Below are 15,654 nucleotides of genomic sequence, written 5' to 3'. Positions count from 1 at the left end.
ACAATAAAGTTTAATGTAAATTTATACTTTTATCCCTTCCAGGACAATGTAAAGATTGTGGAATACTTGAACTCCATTTAATCCCCCTCCATCTTTTGTGTTCCTGTCATGTATATTCCATATATATATTTAAACCTCACAGGACATTATTATTATTTTCTTATGCATTATCACTATTCATTTGAATCTACCCATATATTAGTCTTTCATTGTTCTTTATTCCTTCCTTCCTTTATCTCCATGCTTCCACTTGGGATTATTTTTCTTTTCCACCTTAGTGTGGGTTTGCAGATGACAATCGCTCCCCATTTTTATTGATTGTAAAATGTCTTTATTTTATCCTTCCTTCCTGTGTGTGGAGAAGCAGAGCACTCCTGGCTGCCAAGGTCAGGCCTGTATTGAGTGGGGCTGTCCTGGGCCCCACCGGCTAGATGGCAAGTTCACACCCTCTTTCTTGTGCATGAGCGGCATCAGTAACGACAGTGTTTGACAGGAGTCAGAGACACTCAATTCCGACTTGGGCCAAAAGATCAGATCTGGCTCTTGTCAGATTTCAAAAGGGAAGCAGCTGTTGGCGCCTCCTCTCTCAACCTTTATTCTTTACTGGGCAGCTGTGGTGCCCTGGCCCTCGTGTCCAGCTTCACATCTGGGCGGGGTGCATGGGGAAGGAGAATCTCTGAGTCTCCCCAAATCTCCAGTTCTGCACACAGTAGGATAACTTTTCAGGCCTCCTTTCTTCATAGGGAAATTCAAACAACAGTTTGTAAACTGCTTTCCCCTTGAATTCCTCAGTTAAGCCTACAGCTTGTAAAGACGGAAGTGAGTGGTCATCAACGCCCCTGTGTCCAACCAATTCTCGGCAGTCAGAGTGGCTCTGGCAGAAATTCTCTTGACCCTGAGAGAGTCTAGCCCAATGCTAATTGGTGGCCTTGAGGATCCTAGAGTGAACTGGGTAGTTCAAGTCTTCTGCAGATGGTATACCCTCTGGCCTGGGGTCCCCCTGCCAACCCCTGCACCCTATACTCTGCATCAGCAAGGAAGCCAGACCAGGGCGGAGGGCAAGATGGAGAAACATCAGGTAGCTCCCTTCCTCCCCACAAAGTCACAGAAGCCCCACCTGTCAAGCTGAGTAACTGTCTATGTCGAGGGCACGGGAAACAAAGCTTACCTCTGTCTGGACTCTGAGCTCTCTCTGGGAGCAGGAGGAAGGTTGGAGTGCATTTCTGGTGGGCTGCCTGGGTTAAGTGATTTTTCTGCAGGCTAAAGAGAAAAGCTGGAAGCCTTTCCTTCTCTAAATTTTATTTTGCCGAGCACAACAAAAACTCATTCAGACCATTTCCTCTGCCCGGAGCACTCCTCCCCTAGATAGCCCATGGGTCATGCTCTCCTTTGCAGGCCTCTGCTCACACGTTACCTTCTCAGGGGCCTTTCTAACTGCCCCATCTAAAGCCACAATCACTGTCACCCCCACCTCACCATCCACCCCAAACCCTACTAATTCCCTGTTCCCTTGACTGCTTTATTTTTCTCTGTCACCATGCTTTATTTATCACCCCTCTCCCTTCACTGGACTGTCAGCTACATGAGGGCGTGATGTATGTGTGTTTTACCATTTGCTGTATCCCAGGGCTGAGAACCGTGCTTGGCCCATAGTTGGTGTATGAATTATTTATTGCTTCATAACAAATTGCACCTAAAATATAGTGTCTTAAAACAACATTTAGCCCCAGCTAGTGTGTCTCAGTGGACTGAGTGCTGGCCTGTGAATCAAAGGGTTGCCTGTTTGATTCCTAGTCAGGGCACATGCCTGGGTTGCAGGCCCAGCCCCCAGTGTGGGGCACGTGAAAGGCAACCACATATTGATGTTTCTGTCCCTCTCTTTCTCCCTTCCTTTCCCTTCTTCTAAAAATACACTAAATAACAATCTTTAAAAAAAAAACACATTTAATACCTTATAGTTGCTGTGGGTCAGATATCTGGATGCAGCTTGTCTGGGTCCTCAGGCTCAGCATGTTTCAATGTGTTGGCTGCTGCTGCAGCCTCATCCGAATGCTCAAATGGGGAGGAGCTGCTTCAGGCTCGCGTGGTTGTTGGCAGGATTCAGCGCCTCACAGACTATTGGACTGAGGGCCTCAGTTCCTCACTGGCTGCTGGCCAGAATCTATCCTTTATTTCTTATCACCTGGGCTTCTTCACAGGGCAGCTTGCTACTTGGCTGCTGACCTCATCAGAGTGAGTAAACAAGAAGCACAGAGAGAGTTTGAACAAGACGAACGTTACCCTTTTTGGAAACAAATGTTGGATGTAATGTTCACCATTTTTACTGTATTCTCTTCATTAGAAGCAAGGTAGCAGGCCCAGGGCACACTCGAGGGAATGGGATTGCACAAGTATCTGTAAGTACCAGGAAAGGGGCGTTTGGGAGTCACTTAAGAAACTGCCAACCGCATCGGACTTCCAATTAGTGTTTGTTGAGCAGAGGAGCAGATGAGTTTGGGTAAATGCAGAGGGAGCAGAGACACAAACAGGGACGCAAGCTGTTGAGACATGGTTTTCTTTGGACACTGGAAAGCCAGGGGGCTTGGGCATCAAAGAGTTTGCCACTTTCCACTTGTTACACGCCTTTTTTTCCAAGATTGGTTAATTCCCACTCTGATTCTGTCCTCCTCATTCACCCCAAAATATATGTGTGTATGTGATGTGTACAGGGGAGGACAAGTCATTCTTTGGAGAAATGGAGACACTGGCGAGCTTACATCCGGGGCTCAGAAGTTGGTGAATTTCTTTCAGAGAAAAGGCTGGGAAATCTGTTAATTGTGGGAAAGGCACATTTTTTCCATACTTGCACAACTCAAATAAGGCTGAACACTCCCAAACTGGAATTTTCCAAACCATTTCCATTTCTCAGAGAGAGAGAAGGAAATCCGGACAAAGGCTTATTTTTAAGGAAGGAATGAGCTATGTATGTGGTGTACCCTTTTTATGCTTAGCATGAGCTTGCCTCTCAGGGATACAGAAGAAATTAAAGACGGGGGAGGAACACCCAGGACAGCTGGAGGGACCAGACCACAGGGAGGTAGCAGTGAAACAGAGACAGCATGGCCTCGACTTGTGGGGCTCAGGTGTGGTGCGATGTTGGGGATCAAGAGAGGGGGACTCGTGGGGCTGACAGCGGCAGGGAGGGCCACCTGCTCTGGAGATAGGTGGGCTACAGCTCCACTTTGAGCATGAAATGTGTTTGACTAGGAGGAGGGCATTTTAGGTGAGGAGTTTCACAGACGTAAAAGCACAGAAGTGGGAACTTGGGTGGCATGATTACAGGCAGAGAAATAGGTCTGGATAAATAAATGGGAGGTACACAGTAATGGCTCAGCAAAGAATGGGAGACTAAGGTGCAGGGCCTTTGTAAGTTTAGGAAGGACTGAATTCCTAAGCAGGACTAGTTCTTGGAAAGGAGAAGCAGAAAGCTCTCAGTTCTTGGGGTAGTTAACTCATCACCGGGCCCAAGGATGAGCAGCCCCCAGTAGCAGCCTATGAAGGGGCAGTGGTGGGGCGGCTGCCAAGGTGTCTTCCTTCTGTCCAGGAGAAGCTGCTGAGAAGATGACTGGGTCTTGGCTGTGGCTGCCAGGGGACCAACAAAGTCCACCCTGATTCTTTGTGGTCTGTTCTAAGATTAGGGGAAAAAACCATTATAGGCAAGAAGAGGGCGGGGTCAGACTAGAACTTTGTGAAGCCTCACCCTTCCTCTCCCAGTTCTGTCCATCCTTTCTCCTGTTCTATTTTTCTCCACTACACTTATGGCTGTCTGACACCTTGCATGCTTGTTTTTTTGTCTTGCATATCGTCTGTTTTATCCACTGGAAGGTTAAACTCCACAGGACAAGGGCAGGAGATTCCCAGAGACTACAAGAGTGCTGGGCACATAGTAAATACTTATTATCTGTTGAATGGAAGGAGTGAATAACACAGTTGAGGCCTGGGTACAAAGTGACAAGCTCTACAGATGAAGAGTTTGATGTGGTTAGGAGGACCAAGGTGATTGATTTGCTGTCTGGCACCCAGCCAGGGCATCCACATCGTGTGTGTGTGTGTGTGTGTGTGTGTGTGTGTGTGTGTGTGTGTGTCTTTACCTACAGGGAAGAGCTTGCCCTTGGGATCAACTCCCACCTCAGTCTGGACACCAGAGATAGCTGCAGGTGACACAGCCTCCCTTAGGGTCACCCAGACTAATTTCCCACGTTTCTGAATTTGCAGCCTCTGCCAGCCTGGAGCTCTGTGTCAGCCTGCCACCCACCCCCACGCCCACCCCCACCCCATCCTCAGAAGTCTGTAGGAGTTTCGTCTCCCTGATTCCCACCCTGTCAGCCTCGGTGAGTGTAAGGACTGTCTGTCTGAGAAAGACAGGCAGACTGGAGCTCCCTCTTCCCCACCCCCAGCCCCGGCCCCAACAGGCACCCAGGAAAAGGGCTGCTGGTGGTGTTTCAGAGGCTCCATGACCCCATAAAATATGCTTTATTTTTCTCAGAAAATAAACCATTTTTTTCTTGTATGTTTTCATATGGTGCCCAGAAGTCCTTGGATTTCCTGGAATTTAGATGAAGAATTCCAACTATTCCAGCTGGAGTTTTCACACACATAACTCCTGCCAACAGATGATGGCCATCTGAGTGCAGCCTGTGCTGGTTGGACGAGCTCTGCATGGTCTTCTCAGCTGAACTTCTGCATGGCGTTGGGCATTTAAAAAAACAGCATATAATAAACTACCCTGAGCATGTTAAGTTGTGACTTAACATACGAACCCATAAAATGGTCACCACAATGAAGACAGTGAACATTCCACCATCTCCGAAGTTTCCTCATGTCCCTTAGCCAACCCCTCTCTTCCACTCCCTCTCATACCCAGGTGACCACTGATGTGCTTTCTATTCCTATGGATTAGGTGGTGTTTTAAAACGTTTGTATAAATGGAATCATCCAGGATGCGTTCTTTTCTGTCTGGCTTCTTTCACTAAGCACCCATGCTGTTGTGTGGCTCAATAACTCATTTCCTTTTATTGCATGTATTGCATTGTATGCTTGCACTGTGATTTGTGTATCTATTCATCTTTTGATGGACATTTGGGTTTTTTCAGCTTTCCACTATTACGGATAAAGCCGCTGTGAACATTCGTGTACAAGTGTTTGTATGAACATATACTTCCTTTTCTCTTGGAGAGGAGAGGATGTCTGGTTAATCTGGCAGGTATATACCTAACTTTTAAAAAATACTGCCAAACTGTTTTCCAAGTGGTTTACTATTTTGTATTTCCACACACAGTGTTTGAGAGTATAACTGCCCTCACATACCCACCAACGATGGTATGGCCAGTCTGTTTTATTTTAGCCATCCTAAAATAGATGTGCAGCGGTGTCCTATTCTGACTTTAATTTGAACTTCCCATGTGACTGTTATTGTCGAGCGTCTTTCCATGTGCTTATTTGCCAACTGCTTATCTTTTTGTAAAGCATGCTCACATATGTTGCCCTCTCTTTTTAAATTGTGTTCTTTGTTTTCTTATTGTTGAGTTTGAGAATTATTATTCTTTATATATTCTGGATACAAGTCCCATATCAGACATGATTTGCCAATGGTTTCTTCTGGTCTGTGACTTCTTTTCTTGCCCTTTTAAAACAATTGAGTTTATTAGGATGACATTGGTTAATAAAATTGTATAGGTTTCAGGTGCAAATTCTATAATACATCATCTGTAGTTTGCACTGTGTGTTCCCCACCCCAAGTCTGGTCTCCTTCTGCCGCCGTTTATCCCCCTTTTCCTCTCTCCAACCTCCCCCAGTCTCCTTCCCTGCTGGGAATCACCATACTGTTGTCTATGAGTATTTTTTTCTTAATCCTTTCACCTTTTTCACCCAGCCCCCAAATACCCCTCCCCTCTGACAGCTGTCAGTCTGTTCTCTATCTATATGTCTGTTTTTATTTTATTTGTTAGTTTATTTTGTTCATTGGATTTTAGATACGAGTAAAACCACATGGTATTTGCCTTTTTCTCACTGGCTTATTTCATATAGCATAATGTTCTGCAGTTCCATCCATGATGTTGAAAAGGGTAGAATTTCCTTCTTTTTTTAGTGGCTGAGTAATATTCTGTTGTATAAATGTACTACAGCTTTTTTTTAATCTACTCATCTACTGGTAGACACTTGGGGTGCTTCCAAATCTTGGCTATTATGAAGACTTACTCCTACATTTTCTTCCCAGAGTTGTAGAATTTCAGCTCTTACATTAACATCTATGATCTATTTTGAGTTCACTTTTTTTAATGGAGCAAGAAGTGACTCCACGATCTTACCTTCTCTTCCTCCTCTTCTTCCTCCCCCCACTTCAGCCTCCTCCTGGACAGTCTTCACTGTGATACACATATCCAATCATTTCAGCAGCATTTACTGTAAAGACTGCCCTTTCCCCACTGCAGTACTTTTGTACCTGTGTGAAAAAGTCAGTTGTTCATATATGCATTGGTTTATTTCTGGGTTTTCTGTTCTGTTCTACGGATTCATTTGTTTATCTTTGCATCAATATTATGCTGTCTTTATTACTGAGGCTTTATAATTATTTATGAAATCAGGCATTAGTTTTCCACCCCTTTTCAAGGTTGTTTGAGTATTCTAGGTTGTTTGTATTTCCATATGAGTTTTAGAATCAGCTGTCAATTTATTTTTGAAAAAAGCCTGCTGAGCTTTTGATTGGGTTTGCTTTGAATTTATAGCTCTCACATATTTTTCTTTACTTCCTCCCTGAGCTTCAGTTTCCTCCTCTGTAATGTGGAGATGATCATTTCTGCCTTGCAAGGCAGTTGGCAAGTCCCCATGGGCTGGTAATGCAAAACTCCCAACACAGTGCCTGAAGCCTAGTGCAGACTAAAAAATGTTCCTTCTTTTGTACCTTGTCGGAGGTCAAAACCTTGCATCTTTTACCCCTGATCTTTCCTGTAGCGTTCCCTCTGTCGCTATTAAGAATTCCACAGTCACGTCCTGGCCAACAGTGAGTGCGACTTTTGTTGTTGTTGTTTGCCTTCTCTTTTTTAAGTCGTCTCAGAAGCAAATGTCTTCAGGATCTTTTTAGTTTTAGTCACCACGACAACTGGGCTTCACTTCTGGTTACTATCCTGCTGGTCCTTCACAGTCACAACTTCCTGACTAGATCCTTCCTCTCTAGGTTTGACTCTCTCCAGTTACCTGAGCCCCAGTCTATTCTTTAGGAATGTGGTTCCGTTGCTAGCAACAATGAATTTAGCTAATGGTGGCTTCCACAGATAGGGGTTTGTTTGACTGAGCTATTCATCACGGAGGGCTGGACCCACTTTCACCCTCTACAGAACCTAAGTGCTATTAGCAAAGAGGATGTGGAGAGTGGACCTTAGGTAGGCAACAGATAGTACCTTTCACATTTAATTCTTTGACCTGAAAATAGAGATAATAAAGAGGCTGCTGTGGGATTAAACAAGGTGATGTATAAAAAGTGCTCAGCACTGTGCCTGGCCCATGTTCAGTGCTGGGTAAATGGCATATATTATTTTTATTACCATTAGTATCTTCCTTGACAAAGTCCAGAGAACTCCCTCATTGCACAAAGAGCCTGTTTGGTCCCTGGTGAAATTAGCTCCTCACTCTGGGCATGAAAACTTCTCAACTCTCCCCTCTCCGTGCCTGACCACAAAGTGTGCTATAGCAGGTATCTGAAAGCACTCGGTGTATTCTAGATGGTAGTGTTATGTAAACAAGTCATAAACAAACATGTAAACCTACAGGAGTGGTCACAGTTAGCCATGAATGGAGTGCAGGAGACAGATCAGGGGAGATGCGCCTTAGGCAGCTTGGGAAGGCCTCTCTGAGGACACACCATTTGAACTGAGCCTGGAAGGATGAGCAGAAGCCTCCAGGAAAAGTGTATTTCAGGCTAAGACAACAGCAACTGCAAAGGCCTGGGGGTAAGCAGAGGGATGGCATACCTGAGGACGCTGGAAGGGGGTCAGACTTTCCAGAGCTCAAGAACAGTGCAGAAAGGGAAGGTATGAGATGCTACAGGCAGGGGCCAGCAGACAAACTCCACAGGCATGGGGAAGAGTTTAGGTTTTGCTTTGAGTGCAATGTGAAGCCATTGGAAAACTTTTAGCATGGGAGAGATGTGATCTGATTTAAGTTTTCAGAGGATCACTCTGGCTGTTCATTCATTCATTCATTCATTCAGCCACTGTTTACTGGGTGCCAGGAAATGTGCTAAGCACTAAGAGTAGAAATAGAGTAGCAAAAATTAATAATAATAAGAGAGAGAGAGAGAGAAATCCCTGCCCTGTGGGTGACCTACATCCCAGTTTCCCAGAGACTTCCTGGGAAGTAGTAATTTTAGTGCTGAAATAGGGCCAGTTCTGGGCAAACTGAGGTGGCCACCATACACAGAGCATACATTACTCCCACTAGATATGGAAAATAACCAAAACAAATAAGTGAAATTGTGCCATTGGTTTGATACTGACAAGGGCAGGGATCTGAAAGTTTGGGTAAGGGGTGATATTCCGGATATGGAGGCTAGGGGCAGTTTTCTCGGGAAGGTGAAGCAAGAGCACTAGCAGTGTAGAAGTTCTGGAAAAGAGTTTTCCAGGCAGAGTGAACAGCAAATGCAAAGGCCCTGAGGCCAGTGTGTGCCCCATGGTGTTTGCAGAGCAGTAGGTAGGTAGCGTGACTGGAATAGAACATGTGAGGGCCAGGTATCAGGGAGGGAGGCTGGAGAGGTGGAGGAGTGAGGGCAGGTTATGTAGGATTTTGTAGAACATTATAAAGACTTTACTTTTCTCTGAGATGGGAGCCATTGGAGGTTCAGAGCAGAGGCGTGACATGACCTGATCAACAGCTTATGCATGTCACTCTGTTGAGAAAAGACTGAAGGAGGCAAAGGCAGGGTGAGGAGAGCAATTACAAGGCTGTGCTGTTCATCCAGGTAAGAGATGCTGAGGGTCTGGACCAGGGAAAGGCACGTTTTGAGATAGCACCATGTTAATGACTTGGGTGTGTTGGGAAGGTGGATAGGGAAGAAACTGGGTGCAAGGAGATCCCCTGCCACTTGTCTAAGCAAGAGGGTGAAGGAGAGACCACTGCTGAAGTCGGTTAGGGGTAGGGACAGGGAACCAAGAACTACTTGGAGAAGTGTGTAAGATATGCAAGTGCAGATATGAGGGAGATAGAGGGTTGTGGGAACTCAGAGGTGTTTGGAACGTAGGGGACAGCTGTGGCCTGGAATGTAAGTTAGAGAATCCTCAGTAAATGCATGGTATTTAAGGCTGTGTGGATGGGTGCTGTCTAGGAAGGGAATGTAGAGAGAAGTGATCGGAATAATACCCCCAGTTCTCTGTTCTACGGTAATACATGACCTTGCCACTATTTCACAGTGCCTAGACCGAACATTCCCCCCACCTGCTGCCCTTGACTTGGCATTATTTTGGGCAAATAAGATGTTAGCAGCTATTACCCTTGTGGAGTTTGGCTCTGCTCCTCCTACTTCTGTCATTGACAGAACACTGTAGCCTAGGGATCTGGCCCCTCAGCAGCCCCAGAATAAGACGCATGGAACAGAACTGCCCCAGCCACCCCACAAATCCACAGCCTCATGCAGAGCAGCTACTGGTCTGCAGATTCCCAGCAGCTTCTTGTCGTATGTGTTTTATGTTTGGCTGTTATGCAGCATAACCTAACTGACACACATCCCTGTAGCTTTCTGGGCTCATGTTTTCTTAACTCCAGCTCTCCTCCACATTGTAACAGCCTATAATCCCCAAGCTCTCAAATCTTTCCTTTCCTTGTCTGAACTCTTCAATATGTCTGCGAACCTTGCTAGACAAGGGGAGGGGAAGGAGAATAGTTCTTTGTTCCTAAAGTGATAACTTCAACTTTGAGCACATAGCCTTTCAGGGGATCTGGGATACTTTATATGGTCTCATTTGGTCCCAACAATCTCATGCAGTAGATTGTCTTCAGCGAGGAGGAGGATCTTGTGCCAGGTCCCACATCTGGAGGCAAGACAGAAGCCCAGTGACTGAGATGGAAGCCCAGGCCTTCCGGCCAAGCAGGAACAGGAAACCAAGCACTGGCATTATGGAAACAGAATGGAAGGGAGGCTTGTTTTTCAGTGAACAGCCATTTGTTTCTTTTGAAATATGTATCGTGTACATTGTTACCCACATGCATACACACACGTGTAAACACACAGCCCAGGAATAATTAGTAATATTGACACACTCAAGGAAAGAAACCATCTGTGAGTTGAAGGGGATGGGAAAGGGGATTCAGAGAAGCATTTTCTTTTTTTTTTTTTTTTCTGTATCTAGTTCTGTCCAATAGAGGGGACCTGGAGAGCAGCATCTCAGCAAGGTTTCTGCACTCCCTGGTCTGATTTCACTCCACCAGGCCTTCCTTTGGATGGAGAATTATGAGCTGCAAACACTAAAAATTTCTAGAAAAGAGCCCCACTCTGCATGGGACTCTGCCCTGCCTGTGTGAGTGTGCTTCCTGAGGTCTGGAATCTCCGGGGTGCCCTCACTCCCCTTTCCTGGCAGCTGGGTCCACAGACAGCCATAGGCTTGGAGAGGCTCAGCCTCCTCCGGCCTTCTCCAGCCTCCTCCGTTCACCCAGATACCACTGTCTGCATGGAGATCTGCCTGCTAGTAATAATAGCAGCCCAAATTGAGGGCAGGTGCTTTTTGTTTTAAATTCGGAGAGATAAAGCCACCTTTGTCCACAGCTCCTTTTGTTCAATTTCCCATCTATGAAAAGAGGTGATGTGCTTGTGTGTGGAAGACAGTGGGGTGAAGTGAGGTGGGGGGAGGGTCAGCTCTCCCAGCCTGGGAACTGGGGAGGAGGAAGGGTGGATTAGAATCTTTGCAGTACCATGGTGGTGTGTGGGGGGAGGGGGTGGCAATTTGAAAAGGATGTCATGACCACGATGACCACAGCTTTGTTTTGTTTTGGTATGTTTGTTTTCTGTTCGGTTGGGATATAGCGAAGCATTTAAAACTTCCAGTAACATTAAAGGAAGATGTGAGATATTAAACAATTGTGGGTGAAGAAAAGACTGCCCGGGCAGCAGGCTGGCTGGTGGGACGTGAGAGGCCTGCACTGGCAGTTGCAGCAAAGAGACTTTTCAGTCCAGCGTCCCTAGAGGCCCGGACAATTGGGGCGACCTCGGAGGATCGGCGTGCAGACAAAACCGACATCTGCATTTGAAACGGGCTCCTGGGAATTCTTCTGGGAGGCTTGCAGAGGGATCTGCCGCTGACGGGTCCCTCCAGCCCAGATAACAGTCAGAAAGTCCAAGCAGGAGTCTGGGCTCAGATTGCGGACCCTGGTTGCCTGATCCAGGAGGGGCCCCCAAAGCAATCCTGCGCCAAAACCTGTAGGGTAGGGGAGTGGGCGGATGCCCCCGGGCTTGGCTATTTTGTTCAAGGTGACCTCCAAATGGGATTGGAAATAAACCCTCCTTGTTTGCCTCTCACCCGTCCTAAACCCCGGGTCCCCTTGGGTGTCGTCCAGGATGCCAGGCGCCTCTGCTTACAATGGCGCTCAGACGACAGATGGCGGACGGGGAGGGGAGGGGCTGGGCAGGTGCGCGGGCCGCGACAGCCCCGTGAATAGATTGCAGCCCGCCGGCTGCAGGCGGCGGCCGCCCAGCCCCACGAACAATGACAGGATTCTCCGAAACCCCCAGGGCTCGGCCACGCGCCAGCCGGGCGAGCGGTCCATTGTGCTGCGCAGGCCTGGCTCGGACATCCTTGTGCGCCCAGAGCCCCGGGAGCTCCCGGGACCAGGTCCTTCCTGTGTGCAGCGCCAGAGTGCTCATGTGCGCGCGCGCGCACACACACTCCTGCAGAGACCTGGTGGGGCAGGTGAGCCCTTGAAAAGGTCACCTGTGTAGAGAGCCCAATGCGGAGAACACGTGGCTTTCTGCACTGGCACAATAGTAGACTTCAGAAAGAAGTGGCACTTGGATTTGAGTAATATGCTCGATATTCAGCTCAAACCTCGGGCCTGGGAGGCTCGGGCGGGGCGCCACAGAGCGCCCCGAATCTGAGTTGGAGGTCTGCAGCCATGTGGTGGCCCGGCCACTGGGTGGGGCCGAGGGGGTGGGCTGAGAACCTTTTTGCGTGCTCACTCCCACCGTCGCTTCTTAAACAAAGTAAACCCGAGCCCGGCAAGGCAGGTGACCCACAGATCCCCTTTCTGTCCGCTCCCTCAGGTCTGAAGCTTTCCTGAGACCAGGGAGGCACATGTGTGGGCCCCCTGGGCGGAGTGTTCAAGGCCTGTGGGGAGGGAGTCGCCTTAATCCACTGCAGACTCGGACAACTGGGGGAGTCCATTGCAAATGGAGGTAGGGTGCCCGGCCCCTTTGCTGTTGAAGAGGTAATGGCAGCCAGGCGACCCCGCCTCGCCGGAGCAACGAATGTTTAAAGGGCTATTTGTAACTTTGAGAAGGGTGTGTGCGCCCTCAGGCCTCTGGCAGTGACTTTCCCTCCCCCACTCCTTCACACCCGTGTGAGCAGGGACAGTAAATGCTACACAACAAAAGAAACAGGTGCGGGTCTAACTGTGGAAAAGTGAAGGTTGCAGCCCTTATAATGGTCGCAGCCCTGTCCAGCCCTTCCCTAGTAACCCCAGGGCTCTGTGTCCTGGTTGCATCACTTAGCCGAATTGTATCTAAAACATTACAGTTCCTGCCTCCTTGCTTTCTTTAATTCTCTGCCTCCATTTTGAGGTCTGTGTGCATGAGATATATATATATATCACATACCTGGGATACGTGTGACTTGTTTGACCATGGAGAAGTCATTTTACTAGTTTAATCTTGATCGTGATCCCTCTCTCTCTCTTTTATTTAAAACAACATATAACAGCCTGTTAGAAGAACATTCCAGTCATTCTGCTAAGCAGAGTAATAATACGCCAGGCTTAGAGGGGAAATCAAAATTTTTCTGGGTCAGTGTTCCTCAGGCTTTGTCATTCACACGTCACCTCAGTGATTTGTCTTATTACGCACCACCTGAAATATTACTTAATTTGTTTGTGTAAATGCCCTTGCTTTTTTAAAACTCTAAAAGGGAATTTTGGAGGTGATTCTGGGGACATGGTAAGCTGAAACCAAATGTGGTGCTCCCCGCCCCGCAGGAGGTCCAGTGGAAAGGAAGAGGGAGAGGGTTTTCCCCCATCAGTTCAGAAACCGCTGGGGGTCCCTGGAACACGGTTCCAGAAAAGGCGGAGCCTGGGCAGAGTTTGGACCCCAGAGACCTGTGCACCCAGGAGAAGGCTGACCCTGAGCCAGGTGATAGTCTTCAATACAAAGTTTAAATGTGCCCTAGAAAATTAAATACAAGTCCAGACAGCCCACAGACCTGTGAGCAAGAAGTAAATAGTTTGTTATGGAAGGTCACTAAGTTTTTAAACAGCTTGCTAAAAAGTAAGCCTCATAGGATCAGGGATTTTGTGTTTTGTTCATTGCTGTGGATCTAAACAGTGCCTACAACATAGAAGGCTAACTATAAATATTTATTATTAACAAACGAATGAAGAAAGTAGCAAATAGACCCCAGCAAAATGTCAAAAGAATAATATATTCTGACCAAGTAGAATTTTTCCCAGGAATAAGTAGCAGGAATTCCATCCATTTATTACATTAGTATGTAAAAGAGAAAAATCATGGGATCATATTTAATAAATACTGCAAAGACTGGGTAAAAGTTAACAGCTATTCCTAAAAAAATTTTTCATAGTAATCTTGAAATAGAAATAAACTGCTTAAACATTGAAACAAACCATTTGCCAAAATCTAACAAGAAATGTTGTTCTAAATAGTGAAACACTGGAATCGTTTAATTAAAATTTGGAGGCCCACGGGGCTGCCGCTCTCCCCGTGGCTGCTCAGTGTTGCTTTGGAGGCTTTAACAGATGATACGATGAACGAATATTAAATAATTACCATGACCATTGGAAAGGGCGAATTAAAACTATCATCCCCCCCCTTTTGGTCATGTTACAGTTCTCTCAGAAAGTCAAAAGACTTTAGGAAAAAGAACCTGCTGGAAATAGTAAGATGTTTTGGAGCATCCTGATAGATGATGCAGGTCAAAATAGCTTTTCCTTATTTTAGGAAATAATAAACACCTAGACACAGAAGTAGGGAAATTTTCAGTGTGGGACGGAAATGACTTCTGGTGCTGTAGAATAAATTTAGCAAGAACAACACAAGGTTTATTTGTACAAAATTCTGACATCTTATTGAAATACATATTTTTGTTTGAGAAGGCAATACTATCACCAACTATCCAAAGTTGCAAAATTGATAGATACATTTCAAGCTTTAAATTTCTACAGGATTGTTCTGAATTGTATACAATTATTATAATGATTGTAAAGAATAATACAATGCCTGAGAATTGACCAAAGCGTTAATATCTAAAATGTGATAAAGCTCTTACAAATGGATAAGTAAAAGATGACTCAGTTTAAAAAACGAGCGGAAGGGATGAAAAGGGAAGTTTAGAATGGCCAAGAAACAAAGGCAAAGATGCTATAGATACCAGTCTTCAAGGAAATTAAACTAGAAAGGAAATTGAAATTTCTGCTCATTTGACAATGAAAATTAAAAAGGTACAGTATTGACTGGCGAAGGAAGTTCAGGAAAGAGGTGCTATCTTATAGGCTTGGTGGACGTGTGTGTTTTGGGGAATATACTCCATGAACATCTGTTAAAATAAAAATACGGCTCCTCTTTGAGTAGCGATTTCACTCCTCGGGGTCTATCCCTTAGATATTAAACCTTGAGCGTGTAAAGATACACACGTGAGCATATTAATAGTAGCACTGTTTATAAGGGGCAAGACTCAGAACCGGGTGAATGTTCATCAGTAGAGGGATGGTTGAAAGAGCTGTGACGTACCCACACCATGACATACATGCGATATGTGTAGCTTCTAGAAAAATGAATAAGCGCTATGGCAGTGGACTTCGAGTAATTTCCCAAAGCTATTTCTGAATAAATAAAGCAAAATGCAGAACAGTGCATACACCATAATTCCTTTTGTTTTTTGAGCAAATAGTGCCAAGTCCTTATATGTATGGGTTTTTTTAATAAAAGAAATACAGTAAACTATCATCATTTTTCAAATAAACAAGTGTAAAAACAAAACAAAATCCTCTGATTCTCTGGTCACAGTCAGAGTTGTTTACCTGCATTAGTTTATTTCTGCTGAGGACCTGGAGGGGTAACATAGCAGTGTAAGTCAGAGTCCATTTGCGGGGTGCACGCTCGAATTGATCACCTTCAATCCAGTTTTCCAGTGCCTTCGATTTCCTTGGGTTTCTAACATCTGGAAGGATTAATCCAGACAGGGTTACTTAAGGCACACTCATTTACCCAACCCTTACTCCCCACCCCATCCCCAATGTTCCAATGAGAAGCCCTTTTTAATGAAAACCTACACATTAAAAAAGAAGCTATATTTTCAGCATAAATAGAAAATTAGATGTAGTTAAAATAAATGGAAGGCATTGGGAAAAATAAAAATAATAAAATCAAAATGACGTTATTAAATTCCAGCTGCTATTGCCAGCAGATGG

This window comes from Artibeus jamaicensis, unplaced genomic scaffold (genome assembly GCF_021234435.1).
Source record: "Artibeus jamaicensis isolate MK-2021 breed Jamaican fruit bat unplaced genomic scaffold, CSHL_Jam_final contig_519, whole genome shotgun sequence".
Taxonomy (NCBI): domain Eukaryota; kingdom Metazoa; phylum Chordata; class Mammalia; order Chiroptera; family Phyllostomidae; genus Artibeus; species Artibeus jamaicensis.
Note: the sequence above shows the minus strand (reverse complement) of the source record.